Below are 16,527 nucleotides of genomic sequence, written 5' to 3'. Positions count from 1 at the left end.
AATGCGCTCTGGCAGACAGTGTTGCAAAAAAATGTACAACCTTCTTTGAGCAGCAAGGGTGAGTGAACATCACACTTGGCACCCACATGGATCTCCAACCCTGCTTAGACACCTGAAGGGCATGCAACAAGTGACCCTTCCCCCAGGAACAGAATCTAATCCCTTCCCCTCACCCTTCAGTGGTGACTGCTTTCCCCGAAAATGTCAGCACAACGCCCAAGACACACGCACGCATTGCACACCATGCCCTGCTATATATTAATGCTTGCTATCCAGCTTATATTCCCATAGGAAAAGAACATCCACAATGCACGGGAAATGACACAGACTGGTGGTGGTGGTGGTGTGTGCCTGACCTGTGGCATCTGACCAGCATGGAGGGGCGTGCCATGGAACTGGCAGGGGGTGATGGGCCATCCCAATTGGTCATTGGCAGCCAGGTCAGTGTCCAGCATGCAAGTGAGCAGAAACGCACCCTCAACCTAGGTCCTCCTTGAAGTAAGTGCGATGCTGCACGGAATGTTTTGCCTCCCTCTCCCGAACCTGTGTTCTCTTTTACAGCTCTGGACCCAGAGGAGCCCGGCCTTCGGGTGTTGCCGCCGCCTCCACTGCTCTGGAGCAAACTGCATGACTACCTGAATGACCCCTCGGAGGGAAGCACTGAGGAATCCTCCGAGGGCAGCACCATTAAAGCATCACCGGCATGTACCACACAACCCACCAGCACAGGTACAGTCACCATGGTGGGTACCTTTGGTGTTGAGGCTTGCGGGTCACAAACTGGTGAAGACATCACAGACACTGATGCAAATCGGGTGGAGGTGGGCACACCCGAGAGCTCGGACACATGGAGGTCTGCTGGAGGCCAGGATTCAGCTGTCCCCAAGCCAGCTGCTGGACCTCTGGATTTGTTCCTCCCAAGGCTGATGGAGATGCATCAGGAAATCTGGGGAGTTGTGGAAGGGCTGTCAGCAACCGTGCTGTGACTGCAGGGCGGTTTAGGGAGTCAAACAGAGTGCTGTTGCAGGAGGTGGTGCCGACACAGCGTGAGACCCAGGCCAACACTGCAAGGTTGGCAACGTCAGTGGAAAGTCTGGCTGAGGGGTCTGTCCTCATGGCTGACATGCTCCGGTCCTGGAGAGACTACGGGCCACAGGCGAGTGTGTTTAAGGCATCCAGGAGGCACAGCGTTCAATGGCCATTGGTGTCAGGGATGTGGGAGAAACTGCTGGCTATGGCTGGGACTCTCGCTGGCATTCTGGAGACACAGCAGTCTGTGGCTGTGAGCCTCGACAACTTAGCCCAGGCTCAGAGGGCTGCTAAGGGGCTCCAGAGCCTGGCTCGCTCACAGAATGCTGTCATGGAGGGGCTGCGGAGCTTGGCCTAGACTCAGAGGGCCAGGGTTGAGGGATCACACACTGTCGGGCAGACACATCTAGGCCTCCAGGACTTGATAGAGCCAGGTGACAGCGGTGCTCAGTCCAGCTGCTTTGGCATCCTATGGAGTGTCCCTGGGGCCGCTGGGCACCCCAAGGGAGGAGGAAGGACTGGACCCTATGCCGGGGTCTTCCACTCAGGAGATCTCGGACGTACCGACACCTTCCGATTCCCCCCTTCCTCTCACCAGGGCATCTCAGGACCAGCGAGATGAACAGGGTGGCACCGAAACAGTGCCATCCGCAAGTCAGCTGGGGCTCTCCAGATCACGGCCACCCAGGGGATGTCCGCCAAGGACATCACAGGCAACGGGGCGTGCATTACAGGTGGACACCTCCACCTCCGATATGCATCCTGGGGTAGCACCGAGAAGAAGCAGTAGACTGCAGAAAGTTAAAAAGTTGTAGTTTGCTAGAGGTCATGGGTGAAGGTCAGCGTCAGTCAGGGTTTGTAATCATTTATGTTAAGAACACATGTTAATTGCACATCATGCTGTGACTAATGTGTCACTGATTCTCTGAGTGTCTGCCCTACCTTCCCCAACATCCACCAGACCCTTGGTGCAAGTGCTCCCCTCTTCTCTCCCTTCTTGGCCAAAAAACATGTGTCCCCAAGCCTTAATGCTACATGGGCCAGGGTGGCAGCGTGCTTTCGGAATACAGGTAGGAGTCAAGCTTGAGTAGCACCAGGGGCAGGATCTCAGTGTGCACAACAGCGAGTCATCATCAACCTCCAGCTTTCAAACAAGACTTACAACCATCGCCAGCATTGGATGTTTCTGGGGGACAGGGTGGTGGGATGACAGGAGCAGGGGAAAGGTGATGTGGTGGTTTGAGGGCCCAGGTTAGTTTGGAGGGGGAATAGCAGCTGCACTTGCCCTGGGGTGTGGTGGATGTGTGTTGATTGCAGCTCCCTCACTGCACAGCACCAGCTAGGTAAAGCGATCGTTGTTTCTCACTGCCCTCCCTTCCAGACACCTGCCATCGCCGCCCGCCGTCTTTCCTCCAGCTCTTCATATAACGGGCTGCCCACCCTTGCCCCTCCTCCTCCTTCTCTCCCTCTTCCTGCTCTAGCTGGTCTCTCCGCTGCTGGGTGGTGTTGTGAAGAGTGCAGCAGATGATGATGACGATGATGTGAAGAATGCACAGGATCACACTGGAGGGTCCCTCCAGTGGTCCAAGCAGCAGAACTGCACCTTCAGCAGGCTAATGCACTGCTCAACGACAGACCAGGTGGCTGCATGGACCTCATTGTAGCAGGTTTCCGCCCCGGTCTCGGGCCTCCGCATAGGCATCATAGCCATGACCTTAGCGGGTAACCCTTGTTACCCAGTATCCGTTCCGGGAGCCTGGGCTGGTTTTCAAAGAGCCCAAGGATGTCCCCCTACTGGATCACAAAGCTATCATGGACACTGCCTGGGTGGTGTGCATCGACGTGCATGATCTTCATTTGATGGTTGCAGACAATTTGAACGTTCAGGGAGTGGAACCCCTTCCTGTTCACAAATTGCTGCAGCCATGCATGGGGGGCCCACAAGGCGATGTGTGCCCCATCCACTGCACCCTGCACATTCAGAATCCCTGGCCATCAGCGGCAGCCCCCTGCCCTCCTTCCTGAGAGACTGGTGGTGGCTTCTCTTGTGGTGGTCTCTCCACACCTGCCACCTGCTGAGCTGCCTCTTCCTCCTCCTCCTCCACTCCTGCTGGCAACAACATGGCCAGCTCCAGATTGAGCAAACCCAGATCCATCTGCACAGTGGAGTTTGGAAGGAGCATATAGTGACAGATTATTATCATTGGCTGCATAGACCCAGAACCACCCCAGTCCCTGACTTGGGCCAGAACCACACAATCCATGGTGCCTTGCGTAACCCGATTAGGGTTGTGTGAGATTCCCATCATGACAAATGCTGGCACAGATTATACAGGTCAGTGTGCAGCTGTGGGCAGTGCACACGCTTGAGCCATTGCCTTGTGCAACTGCAGTATCAGTTACAGGCACGTATTATTGAATGGTGGGGCAGGCTCGAGGGGCTAGATGGCCTACTCCTGCTCCTATTTCTTATGTTCTTATGTCCTTATGTGTTGCTGGTCCGTGTCACAGGGCAGGGACAGACTGTAAATCAGCACCAGATGGGTGCCCAGTGACAGCAGAATTTAATGTTGGCAAATGTGAGGTTGTCCACTTTGGTAGGAATAATGGTAGGAAGGACTATTACTTGTGTGGCGAAAAACTGCAGCATGCGATGGTGCAGAGGGACCTCGGGGTCCTTGTGCATGAGTCGCAAAAACCCAGCCTACAGGTGCAGCAGGTGGTCAGGAAGGCAAATGGGATGCTGGCCTTCATCGCGAGGCTGATTGAATATAAAAGTAGGGAGGTCTTGCTGCAGCTGTGTAGGGCACTGGTGAGGCCGCAGCTGGAGTACTGTGTGCAGTTTTGGTCGCCGCACTTACGCAAGGATATTTTGGCCTTGGAGGGAGTGCAGAGGAGGTTTACTGGGCTGATACCGGAGTTGAGGGGGTTGAACTATGAGGAGAGGCTGAATAAACTAGGCTTGTACTCGTTAGAGTTTAGAAGAATGAGGGGAGATCTCATTGAGACATATAAGATGATGAATGGGGTGGATAGGATAGGGGTGGAGAGGCTCTTCCCGCTCAGTAGGGACAGTAGGACTAGGGGGCACAGCCTCAAGATAAAGGGGGGGGCGGTTTAGAACGGAGTTGAGGAGGAACTTCTTCACTCAAAGGGTGGTGAATCTCTGGAATTCTCTGCCTGTTGAAGTGGTGGAGGCTGCCTCGCTAAATATTTTTAAGACGCGGGTTGATGGGTTTTTGATAAGCGAGGGGATTAAGGGTTATGGGGAGAGGGCGGGAATGTGGAACTGAGACACGACAGATCAGCCATGATCTTACTGAATGGCGGGGCAGGCTCGAGGGGCTAGATGGCCTACTGCTGCTCCTATTTCTTATGTTCTTATTCCATACAGTCCATGTCTGAACCTCTGCGCCCTGTCCTGGAGCAGCAGCTGCTTCATCTGGTTAGGCCTCAATCAGCACATGGTGCACTCCTCCCCCACCCCGAAACACCAGCACTCAGCACAGTCCCTGACCACACCCCGCAGAAAGACAATGCCACTGCAACGTGCTGTGGAGGGGGAGGGTCAGCAGGAGCCCTCGAGGCAGTCTCCCACACTGCATTATAGTGCTCCCTGGTGGGGTGGGTTGGGGGGGGAAGCAGGATGCCTCGAGGGTGCCTCCCACACAGTACAGTAGATATCCAAAGAGATTTGGGGAGATGCAAAAAATTATCAAGAAGGCTAATGGGATGTTGGCCTTTATATTTAGAGGACTGGAATGTAAGGACGCAGAGGTTATGTTATAGCTAAACAGAACCCGGGTTAAACACTATTTGGAGTACTGTGGCCGGATCTGGGAATCACATCTTCGGAAGGATATATTGGCCTTGGAGAGAGTGCAACAAAGGTTTACAAGAATCATATCTGGACTTCCAGGATTTAATTATGAGGAGAGATTATACAAATTAGACCTGTTCTCTCTAGAATGTAAAGTTACTGGGTGACCTGATCAAAGTTTTCAAGATACCAAGAGGAAAAGACAGCTTTGTAAAGATAAGCTATTTCCATTTGTCTGAGTTTTTAGAACTAGGGACATAGTTGAAAAATTAGCGGCAGAGAGTCCAGGAGAGATGTTGGGAAGCACTTCTACACACAAAGGGATGTAGAGGCTTGGAACTCTCTTCCTCAAATGGCAGTTGATGCCAAATCAGTTACTATCATTAAATCTGAGATAGATTTTGTTAATAAAAGGATTAAGGAGTATGGGCCAAAGGCAGGTGTATGAAATTAGGCCACTGATCAGCCATGATCTCATTAATTGCAGAACAGGCTCGATGGGCTAAATGGCCTACTCCTGTTCCTATGTTCCGAAATGCTAGCGTAGCCAGCGGCACACATCCTGTGAGAGAATAAAAATGGCAGAAATCACAGCACACCTACATAGTTTTCAAAAAAGATGCGCATATATATTCAAAAAGGAGAAGTTTGCAGGATTATGGGGAAAAAAAATCAGGGGTGAGAGACGAATTGGAGAGTTCTTTCAAAGAGCTGGCACAAGCGTGGTGGGTCAGATGGCTTGTTTCTGTGCAGTGTGATTCAATGGTAGATGAAACTGAGCTGGGTAGTTTTTTTTATTAGGAAAGAGACATTGAGGAATACAGAGCTAAGGCAACTGAATGGAGTTGAGTTATAGATTAGCCCTGATCTTGTAGGATGACAAAGCAGGCCTGAGGAGTGGAATGGGCAAACTCATGTTCCTAATAATCATCCTTCATTGCTTCTCAAGCAGCTATCAGCCAGTCAGCGCTAGTGGCAAGAACATGGTTTGTCAGTTCAAGTGTGTAGAGTGTACAATTATTATTAACAACTGCGTGATGTATAATTTACATACCAGGACACGGACACTCAATCTTACACCTCCGCAGAGAGTTAAGGCAATTGTCTATTACAAATCGTGTTGCTGCTCATCTGGGCTCCAAATTCTACTGTAGCTAAGGCACCCCCCATTCTAATGTGAGTTGGAAAAGCCCCCAGAATGTTGACATGAACATCTCAACATAAAAACTGTAAACAGACCATCTCCCAGCAGTAGGTAGATAAATAGATCAGTATTTGTCACTGCATTCATTTGGTTTTCAGTGAGCGTCATGAATCGCCATAATGCTCACTTCTTGGTTTCTGTTTGAATTTCAGTAAATCGTCCTGCTTTGAACACTCTAATTTTTTCAAAGTAAATGCTTTGGGCCCCCAAGACACTCAGCCAAGAGCATCAAGGGAGCGCCGAGAGGCAAGGGCTGGGACAGGCGGTAGCTCGCCTCGAGGCCAGGAATCCACTACAGACACCATTAAATTTGAACATAAGACAAAATAAAGGATAGAATTGAAATATTGTGATAATCAGGTCAGAAATTCCAAGGTGTTTTATGAAGTCAGCCTAAGTCATAAGTTTGGAACTTTGAATCTTGGCACAGGTAAACTAAGGTGTTTCACTGCGGGGAGCTTTCATCCAACACAGTTTACTTAAGAATAGAGTTACTGTGTAGAAAGAAAATTAGCAATAACTTTTACCAATTACACACAAGATAAAAAAAAACCATGATATTGTATAAACCTTAACAGCTAAATGTACTATCCCAATCAAACAAACATACACCCGCCTTAGGTTTAACACAGAAAATAAGAATGCCCATGCCATGCCGAAACTTGCATCTTTCCAACCCCCTCTGTGGTTTACTACTTTGGATGTTGAGTTGAAAACTCTAAGGCCTTCCAACCCTGGAACTTTCAGCACACTTCAAGAGACAGAGGCACTTCTTGCCTCTAGTTACTAATTAGCTGGCCACCAAGAGCTAAATTTCTAATACCAGGGAAAGAAACACAGACACTTCAGTGTGAATTCCAAACAGCTTCTAACTAAACAAAATGACTCCTGGAATTTCCCTGTGAAGGAACCAGCTGACCTTGACCTGTCAATCAGTTGCAAACCAGACAATCAAAAAGGATTGGAAACGCCAGGACATTGCATTAGCCCAAATTAAAAGTAAAAGGCCCATGATATAATTTTAGCAGCAATAAAAGGACATTGGCTCAAACTGCAGAGAATATGCTTAAAATACTCTTCTTAAAGGCACAGTAGAGTCACAATTAACCTATTTAAATTGGTAACCTGCCCTCCAGTGAGGGAATGGGTGGCAGTGGGGGTTATGTGCGACCAGTCAAACATGCACCCAAGTTAAACCTAGAACTTGGCACGTGTTATTCATAACAAGTGACTGTGGTGGAAGAATCAATCCAGTCTGGTCTTTTAGGTTCAGACAGGTTTATTGTTAGATATTTCCTCAATGCTACTGACTTGCAAGAAGCTCCCCCACTCAAGTGTTCCAGCTATCTCTATTTATAGGACAATCAATTTCACATGTTCAAGTAGAAATTCCCTTAACAGGGTAATTGCCACACATTATGATTAATAAGATATTGACATATTGGAGCTGGATTTCGGCCATGAATTCATTTTCAGCTGTTTCCCCAGCTACCCATGTCTAAACCCATACATTGCACCATATTAATTAGTCAGGTCATCAAGGAAAAGCTGGGAAGTAGAGCTGAGGATTTTCACATCAGATCAGTCACGGGGCCAGATTCTCTGACCTTGACTGTGGCTGGGATTCTTCAGTCCCACTGCAGCGAACGGAGATTTGGCTGAGTATCAAATTCTCCGTTCTCACTGGCAGCAGAGCAGAACATTCTGACCAGGATATCAACGAATGGCAGAGCAGACTCGATGGGCCAAATTTGCCTACTTTGGCTCCTGTGCCTTATGGTTTTATGGTTATAATTTTCCCCAGAATCATACAGCACAGGAAGAGCCAAATTCCCGTTCACAGCAGCAGGACTGGAGAATTCCAGCCATGGGCAGAATCGGAGAATTCCGACCTGTATGTTTTCAAAAAAGAGTTATATATAGTTCTTGGTGGCTAAAGGGATCAAAGGATATGGAGGTAAGGCGGGATCAGATTATTGAATTGATCAGCCATGCTCATAGTGAATGGTGGAACAGGCTTGAAAGGCCAAATGGTCTCCTGCGGCTCCTATTTTCTATGTTTCTGTTTAGGATGGGATTTTTTCCAGCCCTGACACCAGTGGATGTTGGCATGGGTGAAAGGGGAAAACTTGGAGCACTGTTGGTTTTCTAAATTTTCCTGTCCTGCCTGGGATGATGCCCACCATAGGTTCTGACCCGAACACATTGCCCTTAGGGAGTGCTGCATCTTAAAGGGGTCATGGGGTCATGCTGCCACCACCCCCAAACCCCCTCCCGCCCCCACCCCCCCTTCTACAAAGTCTATATTTCTCTGCTTTGTCAATTTCCTGCCACCCTCCGAGATTTTATGATGGTTTCCAACACAGAAAGTAGTGCTCATGTTCCCCTCTGGGGATAGAAGAGAATGCATTCAAACTCATGGAATGAGTAGAAATTGGTAACAAAATGGTTAAAAAAAACGTGTTTAAAGGCTTGTACACCAATGTGACCAGATGGAATACATCCAAGTATAATTAAGGAAATGAGAAGTAGAAATCCTAATAGCGTTCTTTTTTTCACAACTCATTGAACACAAAGGTGATAATAATAAACTGGAGAAGGAGCTAATGTTCCAAGTTCAGGTCAGATAAATATTGCTGGAAATTACGAGGTTCTGTTATTTGATGTGAATGATAGGAAAGAGATTGAAGTATATTATAGTCACTAAAGTAAATCCAAAGACGGACATCCAATACCTAGGTGTCGAAAATATAAGATAGTAAACTGGAAAAGATGCAGAGAAAAGATTTAAATGGATGACCTCAGAATTGAGAGAAAAACAGAAAGTGCTCAGCAGGTCTGGCAGTGGCTATGGAGAGAGGAACAGAGTTTTGAGTCCAATACGACTGTTCTGCAGAACTCAACATAAAAACACAGAACAAGCTGGGACTCTTCACTCTAGAAAGGATTAAGGCTGAAGGTGACCTGATAGTGCTCTTCACAATTATGAAGGGAATTGATAGACTAGATGGAAAGAAGTTGGTTGAGATTCTCCAGTCCCACCTACAGCGACCACCCCCCTGGCTTCACAACGCCAGGGACCCGGGTTCGATTCCCGGCTTGGGTCACTGTCTGTGTGGAGTTTGCACATTCTCCCTGTGTCTGCGTGGGTTTCCTCCGGGTGCTTCTGTTTCCTCCCACAGTCCAAAGATGACCATGCTAAATTGCCCCTTAGTCCCAGGGGGACTAGCAGGGTAAATGCATGGGGTTGTGGGATAGGGCCTGGGTGGGATTGTGGTTGATGCAGACTCGATGGGCTGAATGGCCTCCCTCTGCACTGTAGGATTCGACGAAACAACGAGAAACCTCGTTGACATTGATAGGACTAGAAGGTCCTGCCATCGGCCAATGGCGGGCTGCCTCCACCTTCACAAAACACTCCCTAGGGTTGCAGAAAACCCCAATGTTTCCACTTGTGGCTGATATGAGAACCTGTGGCCCTAACTATAAGATAGTCACTATTAAATCCAATAAGGAATCTTCATCAAGACTGTTTAGAATGCAGAACTCACTACAAGGATGATTGTTTCTGATATTACATGTGTTTACATTTATTGATATCTATATAATTAATAAATGGTTTTGGTGATCAGGTTTGAAGTGGTGAGGTAGGAGGAGGTTTGTTTGAAGCATGAACATCAGCATAGTTCAATTGGCCTGAATGGCCTCTTTCTGCACTATCATTTCTAAGTAAAGGACATCAAGCCAGCAAGCTTGTAAGAAAACATTTTGAACTGCTGTTTGAGGAGAAGATGGAGTTGATAAATTTGATATATTATTACATAATCTGACTTTCTAACAATACTTAGAACAAGATGGTGGTCAATATGGGACAAATAAATTTGCAAGCTATGCCAGTAGAGCATAGAAATGAAACTGACCGATTACTCTACAGAATCATGGAACTGATGTACAATTCAGCCCATCATGTCTGCAGCAGCTCTCCAAACATTAAATGTGTGCACCCTCGTTATCAGTCCTTTTACGAGCAGGAATAGCTTCTCCCTATCTATACTCTATCCAGTCCCTTCAATATTTTGAACATCTCTATTAAATATCCTCTCCAAGGAAAACAGCCCCGACCTCTCAAATTTATCTTCATAGCTGAAGTTTCTCATCCTGGAACTATTGTTATAAACATCTTCTGCACCCTCTTCAATGTATTCACATCCTTCCTATAATGTGCCACCCATAATTGCACACAATATTCTAGCTGAGGTCTAACTGGTGTTTTGTATAAGTTCAGCAAATTTCCAAGGGGCCCATAAATATATGTTATATGTTAATGATCTGGACTTGAATGTGAGGGGTATGATTGGTAAATTTGCAGACAACGCAAAAATCAGCTGTGTAACGGATAGTTTAGAGGAAAGCTGTACACTCCAAAACGATATAGATCAATTCGTGGAGTAGGCAGGAAAGTGACAGATGGAGTCCAATTCTGCTAAGTGTGAGGTAATGCATTTAGGGAGATCAAACAGTAAAAGGGAACATATAATAAATGGGAATATTCTGAGAGGGGGTAGATAAAGTGAGAGATCTTGATGTGCATGTGTACAGTATAGGTAGGTAAAGTTGTAAAGAAGGCAGATGGAATTATCTCCATCATTGACAGATGTATAGAATACAGAAGTAGGGAGAAAGTGACGAAACTGTATAAGACACTGAGACCACATCTGGAGCACTGTATCCTCTTTATTTAAAAAAAAGAAATAATTGCATTAGAAGCAATTCAGAGAAGGTTCACTCGATTCATTCTTTTAGTGAAAGGTTTATCTTACAAAGAAAGGTTGAACAGTTTGGGCCTCTACACCATCGGAGTTTAGAAGAATTAAACTTGTAAAATCCTGAGGGGACTTTATTAAGCAGATATTAGGCAGAAGTCCCCTCTTATGGGGGAGACCAGAACTAGGGGACATTACTTAAGAATAAAAGGCCTTCTTTTTAAGACTGAGGAGATTTTTTTTCTCTCAGAGGGGTGTTACTCTCTTCCCCAGAAAGCAGTGGAGATTGGGCATTGGATTTATTAAAGCTGGGTTAGATTTTTGAAGAGAGTTGAAGGTGCAGACAGGAAAGGAATTGAGACCACGACCAAATCATGTCATGATCTAATCGAATGGCGGAGCAGGTTTGAAGGGCTGAATGGTCTCCTTGACTCTTATGTTTTCATTGATTATGTGTATGGTGCATTCTAGATGAAGATTCATGAGTTGGCCATCGAGTTCACATGGAGATTATGAGGGGCTGTGGGGAGTAGGTGGAGGACATGAGTTAGCATTGAATTATCAGGGAGGGTTTGAGGGGGTCATTAATGAGTGTGGAGTGAGGGGATATGAGGAGTGAGAGCTGCAGGGACTATTACAACTGGGAAGAAGCCCCAGAAGCCCGCTTTGACTCTTGCCAGCCCCATGGCCAACTAGGATCTGCTTCCAGGTCAGCAGGCTTGACTCCAATGGGAAACTTCCTGACTTGAGTTATCTATCTCGATAGTGAATATTCGGCCTTATGACTGTAAAAGGTGTAGCTGTAAATAAGGAAATGAATTGGCTAGGTAAGTTCACACAGTGATCAATGGAAAATGTGCTAACCTCAATGATCAGAGTACCTCAGGGATGGATCTTCCTATCATTACTCTTTACAATAGAGAACAGAAAATGCAGATTTGTAAATAGAACAAACCTCATGGGAAAGAAATGCTCTAGAAGGAAAGTAATACCGTTTCAAACACTTCAAATTTGGCAGGGGATAGGTAAATGGTGCTGGGAGTCCACATGCTAGGGAAGAAATAGTGAGTAATCATGAAGTTATAGGTAGGTCACTGAGTAAATTCAATGAAAAAAAAAATCAAAATCCATGACCAAACACTTAGAAAGTCAAACATTGTGTGAGAAAGCAATTGGAAAGACAGCTGGGATAATTGGAAATCTGACACTGAAAACTTGGTAAAGAATTTGAGAGGTCACACAGATGGAAAGCTTCTGAAAAAGTGGCTAAAATAAAGAAAGCTATATTTGCATTTATGTAACAACTCTGTCAATCTCAGGGTGCCTTAAAGCTCTTTATAGCCAATCACTGTTTTACAGTAGGTAATGAACAGGAGTGTGAGTGTGAGAGAAGGCATCAATATTATGGACACATTCATTTTGTTCTTTTTTCTATTTCTGTTTTGATTTCCATGGTAACTATAATATGACCCATTGTCCTTGAGTCTTGTGCCAAAAAGGAACTATTTTTCCACCATTACCCACTGAATGGAAGTCCCTTGTCCTGAAGGGTGATATCCAACTTTCAATCGTCATCCTCATAAAAGTATCAAAGACATTTTGGATAGCTGCGTGGAATGACTTTCCTTAGTTTCAAGGTGACAGTGGATGTGCCTTGGAACACTGGCTAATTCTTCAAACACCAAGACCTGGTTGAAGGGCAATGCTTCAGATGATGCTTGATTCATGTGCCTGAAATGCATTTCAGATATATTTAATATCTTTATTATATTTCTGCCAAATGAATGAAAGAATTAGTTAACAAATTAATGAAGACTTCTGCCATGGTTCCCTTGGCAACACTTTGGTTTCTTAGGCAAAAGATTGTAGGGTCAGGTCCCATTTGAGACAATTGGGCAAATAAGTCTAGGCTAGTGCTCAGGTCCAGTATTGAGGGAATGCTGCACTGTCAGAGGTGTTGTTTTTCAGATAGATGTCAAACCATGGATTAACCCTCTTGGGTGGAAGCAAAGATCCCATGGGTTCCTTTCAAAAGGGAGTAGGGGTAGTTCTCCTGGGCAATATCTATCCCTCAATCAACATTGCTGAAACAGATTATCTGGTCATTATCACATCACTGTTTTTGGGAGCTTGCAGTGTGCAGTTGGATGCTGTGGTTCTACATCACCTGAATGACTGTACTTCAAAAGTATTTTCTTGGCTGGAATGTGCTTTGGATATCCTGAGGTTATGAAAGGTACTATATCAATGCAAGTTTTTCTTTTCTGTTTCCTGATGCTGCTACAATTTTGTGCACTGTGGGATTTTACAGTCATACAAACTATTGTGGTTGAAAGCAGTTCAGAATATTATTTTCAGAGGTCAGCGTGCAGTTCTGGGCAAGTTACACAGTCCTTTCATTTTTAGGTTCTGAGTTTACATTCAGGCTTTCTTTTAACTGACTGTAAGACTCTAATGTCAAATGAGATTCGACAGTGGCAATTAAGTTGTCCGTTGCTCTTGCATTCTGATGTATCAGCTGACCCCTATTGTGTCTAATTGGTCATTGTTGATCTGTCAGCCCAAAGGAGGAGGTTACTAACACCTCTACGTCAGCAGAGCTTAATCTGAATTGTATTGTTATGTGATAAGATAACTTAATGAGAGCCTTTCCTCTCCAGCATTGTTACAGGATTCACTTTAACCCACCAGGATAACCCACATGAATCTGAGCAAAGTTCAGCTGGGGAGATGTTTGGTTGGTTTCGACCATAAAACATAAGAGCAGAATTAGGTCACTCGGCCCATTGAGATTGTTCTGCCATTCAATCATGGCTGATACTTCTCTCATTCCCATTCTCCTGCCCTTTCCCCATAACCCCGATTCCCTAACTAATCAAGAACCTATCTATCTCTGTCTTAAAAGACACTCGATGACCTGGCCTCCACAGCCTTCTGCGGCAAAGAGTTCCTCAGATTCACCACTCTCTGGCTGAAGAAATTCCTCCTCATCTCTGTTTTAAAGGATCACCCCATTTGTGAGCAATATGTGCCACGAGGGAGAAGGTGTGGCTGAGACTGAACTGTACTTCCTTTGGAGACTGAGATGAGGAGAATCTATTTCTCTCAGAGGATGGTTAGTCTATGGAATACTCTTCCACAGAGAGCAGTGGAGGCTGGGTCACTGAATATATTCAAGGCAGAGTTCAACAGATTTTTCATCAATAAGGGAGTCCAGGATCACTGGGGACAGACAGGAGAGTGTAGTCAAGACCACAACCAGATGAGCCATGATTTTATTAAATGGCAGAGCAGGCTTGAAGGGCCGAATGGCTTACTCTTGCATTTAAGCCCAATGTTCCTATGCAGTTCTGGGCATCAAACGATGGCAGTGTGCTTCGACTGGGTCGGGATACACAATAGGCCCTTACGTGTTATTGCCACCACCAGCCTCTTCTAAATATTTGCACACCATTCATCGATGCAATCTCAATTGACATTCAGTTTAGTTCAAGCTCACGAAAGCTAACTGGTATTCTGTATCGTTCCTCTTAAACATTTCAGCGATTTAATGAAGTATTGTTGGTGTTGGCGTATAATGTACAAGTTTGGAGGTTGTAGGTCTGTCTTGCTGGCATTAAGTTAGATGAGATAATCTCTTAATAGTAACCACCAGCTTTCCTCCTTCAGAGGGGCTGTGGGAGTGACTTAGTTGAGAGTGGGAGGACGACATAGTGGAAAATTGAGGCAGGCAGCTTGTCTTCTTTAAGGAGCTTAGCATGGATCAAAAATTACATCGGAAACAGAGGTAAAGTTCTGCTTTATCTGCAGCTTTGAAAAATTCTTCTTCATTCAGTATACTGCTCGGGAGTTGATAGATAAAACAGGGGTGCCTGTCTATCTGGGAATCTGTCACCCCCATTTAACTAAACTGCCAAGACTTACTGACTGATCGACAATGTGCAAGAAACCAACCAAACAGAGGGCAATCTGTGGCAATCCCAATTTTATGATTCACCCAAGAAGCATGTGAAATGACTTTGTAAAATTCCATCCCTCCCATCTGCCCCCCCACCCCCACAGTCCGACGCTGGTCCCATTCACTGCTTCCCCTGCCAATGCGCAGACTGTCTTGCTTTGGTGAGTTTTATAGATTCCATATGCAGAAAAGTGCAACTAATTTGCTGCTGGAATTTGGCAGTAAGCTCATAGCCTGGAGGAGTAAAAGTACTTACTGACATTTGACACTCTGGTTAGTCATGTAGCCTCGCTATGTCCTTCATGAACGAATGGAATAATGAATGCCTTGCTTGTTGCTGATAAAAGCAATGGTTACAAATGCATTTTATATTTCAATCAGGTCTTTAGGAGCAGATGGAACTTTACAATTAATAAGTAAACCTATCTTGACTATCTGTATCGATAATTCTTGTTAAGCCACACTCTGGTCCAGAGTTGACGGGAGCAGCACATCTCAAGGTCAACTTCGTGGGCGGGATTTGACATCAGGGTCAAATGGAGGTCAGGAGTCTGCACTGTGTGGGGAACAATCATTCATTTTCCTCAAATTGACCAAGTAGAGGCCAGAAGGCACACTTATAAGGACAAGGTTAAGTGAATTGGCCATGCTAAATTTCTCCTTAGTGTCCAAAGATGTGTAGGTTAGGGAGATTAGCAGGGTGAATGCATGTGGTCACAGGGATAGGGTGGGGGAGTGGGCCTGGGTAAGATGTTGTGTCAGAGAGTTGGTGCAGATTTGATGGCCTGAATGGCCTCCTTCTGCACTGTAGGGATTCTATGATTCTATACAATTAAGGGCAGAAGGACTAACTCTGGAAACTAGAGAACATGAGAACAAGCCATGATGGAGGAATCGTCTCTCCAACTTTTCTAACGTAAAACCAGCAGTCTGGCCACCACAGGGTGTCTTGTGGCTGCAGCTGTGGTCAGGCAGGCAGAGAGGGCCTCTAATCCTGCCTGGAGTGCTGGTACCTGACCTGCCACTGAGTCCGCCAACCTCCAGGTAGCTGCACTTTTCCCCGCTGCCTCTGGGGGCCGGTGCTGCTGGAGGCAAACTGGAAAATTCCAATAGGTCTCCAACAACAGGCCTTAAATTAGTTGAATTGGTTGCCTACCATTTCTGGATGGGTAGTACTGCCACCCCCATCTCCATTCAGCCTCTGGGTAAAGTGGTTTGGAGGTGGGATGGAGCAGGCAGGCTGGCAGTATGAAATTCTGCACCCTCCGATGGTTTGTGGCTGAACTCCTGCCCTACGATTTGGATTATGTTTCCCTTGTGCTCTGCTCTGATTAACTTTGCATATAAGCAGAGCACCTGGGACCTTGGTGAATGAGGGGATCAGCGAGATTGAAGCATTTGAATCGCTTGCAAAGCTCTGAAGTGACTGCTTGGGCATCAGATTATCTGCATGAAGTTTATTAAAATATCACAAAATTACACAGAAGAAAATGTGTTGTTCTAAGTGACTGTACCTATGGAATATGGCACATAACATTAATAGATTACAAACCTATTGGTGAAGTAGAAGAATGAGGGGAGATCTCATTGAGACGTATAAGATGATGAATGGGATGGATAGGATAGAGGTGGAGAGACTCTTCCCGCTCAAAAAAGACAGTAGGACTAGGGGGCACAGCCTCAAGATAAAGGGGAGGCGGTTTAGAACGGAGTTGAGGAGGAACTTCTTCACTCAAAGGGTGGTGAATCTCTG

The 16,527-nt window shown here is 45.9% G+C and overlaps 1 long non-coding RNA gene across 1 annotated transcript in view; it reads left to right on the top strand.

Annotated features, from left to right (window-relative positions):
* The first annotated feature begins 698 nt into the window (after window positions 1-698).
* Window positions 699-16,527, top strand: part of LOC145353014 (uncharacterized) — a 46,395-nt gene continuing 30,566 nt past the window's right edge. Inside the window, exon 1 of the long non-coding RNA XR_013888634.1 lies at window positions 699-729. This is a non-coding gene — a long non-coding RNA (uncharacterized LOC145353014). The remainder of the gene's footprint in view (window positions 730-16,527) is intronic.

This window comes from Carcharhinus amblyrhynchos, chromosome 15 (genome assembly GCF_965287045.1).
Source record: "Carcharhinus amblyrhynchos chromosome 15, sCarAmb.v2.hapA, whole genome shotgun sequence".
Lineage (NCBI taxonomy): Eukaryota > Metazoa > Chordata > Chondrichthyes > Carcharhiniformes > Carcharhinidae > Carcharhinus > Carcharhinus amblyrhynchos.
Note: the sequence above shows the minus strand (reverse complement) of the source record. Positions and strands in the feature narration are given on the sequence as shown.